The 8586-nt window shown below is 33.7% G+C and overlaps 1 protein-coding gene across 1 annotated transcript in view; it reads left to right on the top strand.

Annotated features, from left to right (window-relative positions):
* The window catches only part of LOC106468130 (otopetrin-1-like), a gene marked incomplete at its 3' end in the record, with an annotated part of 29992 nt that overhangs the window by 916 nt on the left and 20490 nt on the right, over positions 1 to 8586 (top strand). The gene's annotated exons all lie outside the window — the stretch shown is intronic.

The following is an 8586-nucleotide window of genomic DNA, read 5'->3' as shown; positions in this document are numbered from 1 at the left end:
TACAACGCTAGAAACCGGATTTCGATACCCGTGGTGAGCAGAGCACAGATAGCCCATTGTGTAGCTTTGTGCATAACAACAACAACATTTTGACGTTCCAGGTAAAGTTGAGATATTTTAACTGTTTCTACCACTGGCTGTTGCTGCCCCTTAAGAAACTCCATCGTATATCACAGATACACGGCTTAATACACCCATGACTAACAAAACATTACGTAGAACAGTAATGAAAATACTGTGAAAAAAAGTTTAATAAAATACTGAACAATGTTATTTAAGATATCGGTTCTTAGACACTTAGAAAATGTGCTTAAGTATAAGATTCGGTGAGAAATTTATTTTGTTTCAAGTAACAGGATATGTGTCGTCTGATTGTTTTAATGTATTGGTCTATAACTTCTTTTAGCATCCATTTTCTAAAATAGAATTTTTTTCTTATGTTTAACCAACGATTTGTATTAAATACATATAAATTAATTTTAGTTTATACTAATTCCATCTAATTGTTTTAATGTCAAAAATCCTAAAGCCTTGATTTAAAGTTTGACACAAAACGAAACAAACGATTTTCTTGTTTTAAGTTTGATAACTTCCGTGTGTTACGACAGCGGAAGTCACGTGACACTGGTAACACGTAATGAGTATCTCGAAGGTTCTTGAATGCTCGAGTGTTTGCCATACGCCCTCTATTTTGTATATATAAAACCGGCAAGAAGTGACGGGAAGATAGTTGCAGATAGAGAAATTGAAAATGTAGAGACGGACAATTGAGTCAAGCGCGGTAGTGACCGTAAGTAAAGTGCGTGAATCGTTGTGAATTATAGTGTGTTTTTAAGTTAATGAGACTGTGGAAATTAAGTGTATTGCAAAGTTGAATTGAGAAAGAATAAACTAGTTTTATCTAAGAAAAGACTTGTATCGCTAAGGTTTCTTTGGAAATAATTTTAAGGAAAATTAACAAACGAACACGGAGGCGTAACACGTGCAAAGCTGACTTGGCTATAAATGCTACTGTTTGAAAGTCGACAAAATTGTTTTGTACTTTTGAGTTATATTAAACTTTTAAAATTAAAGCAAAATGTGACATATAATTTGCATACAATTTATTCTTGATTTCTACTGTACATACTTTCCCGTTTATTGATTGATCCTGTACCGAACTTAAAGCTCGAGAAAAACAAACGTTATTTCTTAGCAAGAGAAATATAGTTGAGTTTCTTAATATTAGACTATTCCATGTTACTACCTATATGAGGATCAATATAATAACTTCATAAAAGTTTGACATAAACTTTGAAGAATCTACAACTGAAGCGAGAAAATGAAGCATGCTTTGTGAAAAGTATCTTAATATGTTAACAGTCTACGCAAAAATAATTGTGAATCTCAGAACTTTACGAATGTCATTTTGAAATTACTGCAAGGTTACGCTTAATTGCTCAAATGCAGGTTTGCAGCACTGTCACGATATAAAATACTGTTTAGTTTAGATATTATTGATTGAGTTGTTTTTGTGAGTGAATATTTAATTATTGTTTAGTTTTTGTTATAATAAGAGTTAAGGACAGACGACTGTGGGAGAATATGTTGAGATTATTGAATGTCGTGTACAATACATTGACGTCGAGAATACAGAAGGTGGACAGACGTGCAGGTGATAAAGATATAAACAGCGAGAGACAAGCGGGAAGCAGTAGACAGCTTATAGCAGAAGAAAGTAAATTTACACAAGGAAAAGTTAGGAACCATAGTAGTGATAGGCCTAACGTTTAATACGTTAGAGTAAGACTTACACTAGAAACGGGGATAAGAAACATAGTTTATTCCGTCAAAGCTTGGTTCTAAAGAAATTGAATCAGCCTGAGTGCACTTTGACAAAAGGAACAGAGGATCTTCGGAAGAAAGAAGACCTAATGATTATGGTAACTCTCGCCACAATTGTAAATGAATCACACACAGAATACTAATGCGATAGTAATAGAGAAGATAGTTCAGTTTCTCAACTGAAATTCTAAAGTAATTGAATAGGCCTAAGTGGACTTTTGACAAGGAGAAAACTACATAGCATAGTGTTTATGATATGCATGTACTATCTATAGTGTGAGGACTTTGTTGTACATACGTGTAACTTATTCCCAATATATATATTATTTGAAAACAAGTGAAGTCACCTACTGTAGAAAAATCCTAAGCCCAACAACAGCATAGTATTTATCTATACTATTAAAAAATATAACTAAAAACCTTTTATTTTGACAATTGGCAAAAAGAAGAATATATATTTTTTAGTTCTGACAAATGGCGAGCAGCCAGGATTATGCAGTGGTAAACGGTGATAGAAGAAAACGTTAACGAAAGCGGAAATAAGTATATACGTCAACTGTAGTAGTAACGAAAATAGTGTATAGGCTACAATCAGACTATTAACCATGTCAAATTTTTATAAATTCGTAGAAATTGTAGAACGTCTTGAGTTAAAAGACAATGAAGTACAGGAGTTTGTTAAACAACAACAAGAACAGGAGAGAGAAGAACGGCAATAGAAGAGACAAAATGAGAAAGAAGAAAGAGAAAGACTAAAAGAAGAAAAAGAAAGATAAGAAAATGAGAGAAAGAAAAGACTGGAAATAGATAGAGAAAGAATAAAAGCAAAAATTGAAAAAGAGAGAGAAGAGAGACTAGAAATAGAGAGAATAAGAGCACAAATTGAGATAGCACAATTCACCCAACCAAAGGAAGAAGGACCCAAGAATGAAATAGAGTCAGGGCAAGCCGACCTAAGCTGCCCAAATTTGATGAACATAAAGATGACATGGATGCTTTCCTGGAGAGATATGAAAGATTCACCCAAAATCAGAGCTGGGACAAAGGCGACTAGGCAGTCTGTCTCAGCCCACTTCTCACAGGAAAAGGCCTACAAGTAAATGCAGGCATGACGTTGGAAGATGTCATGGATTATGGCAAAATAAAAGTGGTTTTGCTGAAAAGATATGAACTTATTGAAGAAGGTTTTCAGCGGAGTCAAACCCGACACTGGAGAAACTGTATTTCAGTTTGTGGCACGTCTGTGGTGATATTTCACTAGATGGACTGACATGGTCATGTGTGAAAATAATTTTGAGGGACTGGCAGACGTATTAGTATGTGAGCAATTCATGACCACATGTTCAACTGACATGTCACCGTTCCTAAAATAGAGAGCACCAAACGATGTAGACGAGATGATCAAGCTGGCAGAACTGTATATGGAAGCCCATGGAGGTGGTATAACTGGCAAGTCCAAGATTGTTCAGTTAAATTTGAAACCAGTAATGGCTGACCAGAAGCAGGAGTTTACCAATGGTGACAGGAGGTTAATATACAGAAGGGAGAAGATATGTTATGTTTGTTATAAAATGGGGCACATTGCAAAGGGGTGCAAGTCCATTACCAGCAAACAAGAGCAGTAATTTCAACATAAAGCAGCTGGAGCTATTTACAAAGACAATGCTGGTAAGACACAAGAAAGGAATGATTGGCATTATTGATGCTGTTGTCATAAGAAAGAGAATAAAGGCTATTTGTCAAATTCAATTCAAGAAAGCATGATTGATCACTGCACAACTAATGGTTGGTTCAAGTTAGCAAATGGATCAACAGTACTAATAGTGATGGAAGCATGTGATAAATATCAAGAGGTGCCAACAAATCATAATATGCCAATATCTGAAGGCTATGTTGGGGACAAGAAAGTGAAGGTTCTATAAGACATTGGATGCAATAGTGCTGCAGTGAGAACAAGTCTAGTATCTGATGATGAGATGACAGGCAAGGTACGCTTGTATGTGCTAATTGATGGGACAGTGAGAAATTTTTCCATGACAACAATACTGGTGGATACTCAGTATTATGTAGAAGACCTTGAAGCAATGAGTATCAAGGAATCACTGTACAATAGGAAACATACCAGGTAGTAAACATTTAGAGGAACTAGATGAAAGGAAGACTGCCAAAGTACCTGCAGTCATCAGAATAGCTCAAAGGAAAATGATCAAGAAAGATATAAAACCTCTTAAATTCTCGAAGAGAGATAATTCGAATGTAGTTTCACAGGAGCTGAATAAAATGCAGGAAAAGACACTTCACTGCATACACTTTGGGATATTGCCCGAGTGGAATTCAAGCACAAGAAAAGGAGAGAAGAGACTTACACAACAGAGAACCGAAAAAAGTATTAAACCGGACCTATCAAAATAGTTTTACTGGGGAAGCCAAACCAATAGACAGTCAGAAACACTTTTATAATACCAAGGTCAAGAGTCGATATTTCAAGGTCGGACAGAAGGTTTTAGTTCTTCTGCCTACAGACAACAACAAACTCACACTGCAATGGAAATGAACTTTTGAAGTACAAGTACTCAACAGAATGGACTACAAGGTGAATGTGAATGGAAAGAGCAAGATCTACTATGCCAATATGTTGAAGAAGTATTCTAAGAGGGAGAAGAAGAACAAACAGGTGCAGCTATTGATGTACAAAAGGATATGGCAGATGTGGCTGTCATGGAAGTAGACCTGAAGACAGTGACTTCATTATAGAAGATAACGACCTACAAAGCCTAAGAGCACTGAGTAGAGAGGAGCTATACAAGGATATCAACATGAGTGTCAAACTGACTGATATGAAGAGGGAAGAGGAACAAAATCTACTGTGTCAGCATACAGATAGGTTAGGAAACACGAACCTTAAACAACACAAGTTCAAGATGAAGATGAGAAATCCTGTTAAGGACAAACCCTACTGGAGACCATATGCTAGAGAGACAGACAAAGGAACTGTAAATATTAATATAGACTGTATGAGCAGACTTTGTGTATCAACTAAGAGCAGTCTTTGTATATAGCAAAAAAAAGTAAATATTTTATCTTGAAGAGGGGTTTATGTCATGATATAAAAGACTGTAGTTTGGATGTTATTGATTGATTTGTTTTTGTGAGTGAATATTTTATTATTGTTTAGTTTTGTCAGAATAAGAGTTAAGAGCAGACGATTGTGGGAGGTTTTGTTAACAATTCATTGATGTTCAAATTATTGAATGTCGCATGCAATACACTGACGTCGAGAATATAGAAGGCGGACAGACAATTAGGGGATAAAGATATAAATAGCATGAGACAAACGGTAAGTAGCAGACAGATAATAGCAGAAGAAAGTAAAGTTACAAAAATAAAAGTTAAGTACCGTAGAAGTGATGGGCCTAACGTTTAATATGTGAGAATAAGACTAAAAGTAGAAACAGAGACAATAAAAAATAATTTCTGCCATCCAAGCTTAGTTCTAAAGAAATTGATTCAGCCTGAATGCACTTTCACAAAAGGAACAGAGTATTTTCAAAAGAAAGAAGACCAAATGATTATGTTATCTCGTGCCACAATTGTAAGTGAATCACACACAAAATACTAGTGCGATAGTAAAAGACAATATAGTTCGCGTCGTAACAGCTACCTGGAAGATGGTATGATTAAAGGTTCTTGTTTGCTCCTTTTTCCTTCTTCGTCACAAAGAGATTTCCGGTTTAAACAAGTAAGAATTTTACTAGGTTAGTAATGCTGAGTCACTACTTACTGATATTGACTTCTCAGTGTTTAGTGTTTGTACGTCTGTTAGTTACTGGACGTAAGAGCCTAGTGCTTAGAAGAAGATTCGCAACCCGTTGGGTTCAGCTTTAGCAAATACACAACTCTTTATGTTTTTCTTACAATGTTATATTCGTATAATATTTAAAGTTCTTTAGACATTTATGGAAATTCTTCATATTTGGTAGACTTAAATATTGAGATAAATGCTAAAGCCCAATATTTCTTATGCAACTGCTCAACTGAAACCTCATTAGCTCGAAAGTCGCTAAATTAAATCCAGTGTTCGGATGCAGTTTTCAGTGGACACAACAATATCACCTTAGTGCGATTACCTAGTTCGAGGGAGGTTCGATGTTATAGATTGATATAAAGAGTCCTGTTGATTGAGGTAAAATTGATTTTTAGTTCATTTTTAAGTACAATAATTATAGAAACAAAACTACAAGTCTAAAATTATTTAGTTTGTTATATCAAGGTGATCTTTGTAATTAATTATAATCTAGTTGTATATCTTTCGAGTTTTCACTTTAACTACTAGTCCAACACTGAAGTTTTATATTTAAGTAGCTGAGGGAAGCTCAACATTCTCTTGTTCCCAAACTAGAATAAACCCATATTTTGGCTTTACATAAAACTGCTCAAGTAAACATTGATTTCAGTTATACACTGTGACGGATTTATTATCCTATATTTATTTTAGTATCGATGTTTGTTAAAGTTAAATTTATATTATACTGTTAAATCTGTATTGCGAAATTCCCGCCTATTCACTAAAATTGTAGAAAATGTTTGACTGTAAGAATCAACAATTTTTGTATGTACTTAACACTAATGTATAGTCAGTATTGTTGTGCAGGCTGAAATTTCAAGAAACTCTCCTCATGCATATAAATTAACCAAAAGACAGTATATATTATTGGTTTGCTACAGTTGGTATACTGTATAACTCGGAAGCTATAACTGTGATTAACTCTTATTAATCTGGAAGTTCTGCTATATTGACAAGGAACGTTTATAGATTTTGAATATTACGAACCATTTGACTCAGTGGATTCACTTCGGACATTAGTACTTTTACTAAAACATTATATAACTTCAACGGTGAAAAGCTCAACGTTTAGTGAAGAACGAAAAACTAGCTAGCCCCCTGTTATGTGCATTGTACCTACATCAACTCGAACTTAACTTGCTAATCGTGAACCCTCGAGAAGATATGAAGGAAGTTCGAGACCAGAAAGAAGATTCGATATTGTTTGTAAGTTTGTAAAACTTTGTATATAAATAATTGTTTGTAATAACTATTTTTAATAATCGTTATTGTAAATTGTATTATTGTTTGTATATTAAAATATATTTTTATGGAAGTTATTTTTTGTGAAGGGCTAAATAGGATGAGGTAAGATTGTAGGATATATTTAGTAGATAGAGAATAAGATTACGTTTGAAAGAGAAGTTTATAAAACTGTCAAACTGAGTAAAAAACCTTTTGCTATGGGCTCCACACTGGGTCTTACGTTGGCCAACACTTTTTGTTCTGTCACCACGAACAGAATTAGATTGACAACTGTTCGTTAAGCTTCAAACCTGTTCTCTACAGAAGGTATGTTGATGACACTTTCCTTGTTTTCCGTCATATTGATCATACCCAACGCTTTCTTTACTATCTCAATTCACAACACCTCTTTATACACTTCACTCAGGAAATTGAAACTAGTAACTTTATTCCTTTTCTGGACGTTCTTGTTAATTATGATGGTAACGGCTTTTCAACTTCTATCTATCTTAAAAACACATTTACTGGCTTTTCACTCAATTTGACAGATTTATACCCTTCTATTTCAAACGCAATCTTATTCGCTGTCTATAAACAGAGCCTACAATCTTACCTCATCCTGTTTAGCCCTTCACAAAGAAATTACTTCCATACAAAACAGTCTCTTTCGAAACGGCTAATCTATGCATTTCTTGGATAAAATATATATGTATTAAAAACGAAAACTGTGTGTATCAATCTTGTTGGCAAATATCATAAATTGGATACACATCGACATTTATTTAACTTCTAAATTTAAATTATCATTTAGCTCAGTTTCAGACCATTCGAAATTGTAATACGTAACAAGACACACACACATACACTTATGTTTATCCTATAAAACCTCACAAACAGAGAAAATATCAGTGAATTTGATAAGATGCGGTGGTGTTCAACAAAAGAGACAAGAAAAGTAATTTAGACAAACTAATAATTAACAAATTTATAAGTAAAAATATCGTATGAACCTTTAATGACCTCGAAAACTCTGCGTATGATATAAAACACACATGATAGCAGTTTACAGTATACTTTTTGCCATTTTCCGTAGAAAAACTAAACTTGACAGAACAAATGAATATAGTTATTTAACATTTAAGTTATACCAAAAGGAGTAAGAGTCAGTAAAAGATACTATTATTCGACATTCATGTGTTAATCTATTTCTTACGTATTTTCTCTAAGAAGATGTTATTACCACAGCATGAAATTTACATCACTCACCCTGTATGCAAAGGAATGTTTCCTTAGAAAAGATTTTTCTCGTTATTATAAAAATATTTGATTTGTAGCGTGTTAAAACTAATATGCGTTATTTTATTAATTAGGTATGGACTTTTCTTTCTCTTAATACTGTTGCGAAACTAAAACCGAAAGAATTTGTATTTGGTGGAATATTTAACATAGAAGTTGGTAATTCAAGTATTTCAAATCAGAAAAAAACATCTCGCTTTTTAAAGAAGATTTTACACTTGAACTAGATGTTTAAAAAGCTTTACTTAGCATATATAGGTGTAAATAAAACATGAAATCTAAATTTAATTCATGTATATATACACGTATCACGTCATAAGCCAAGTATATTGACGGTTTTAGCCACTATTATAGCTATTATTATTATTATATCGAAGTTACCAATTGATCAAACAAGT

The sequence above is a fragment of the Limulus polyphemus genome, unplaced genomic scaffold (assembly GCF_000517525.1).
Source record: "Limulus polyphemus unplaced genomic scaffold, Limulus_polyphemus-2.1.2 Scaffold2884, whole genome shotgun sequence".
Lineage (NCBI taxonomy): Eukaryota > Metazoa > Arthropoda > Merostomata > Xiphosura > Limulidae > Limulus > Limulus polyphemus.
The sequence above is the reverse complement of the archived record's forward strand: the minus strand, read 5'-3'. Positions and strand labels throughout refer to the sequence as shown.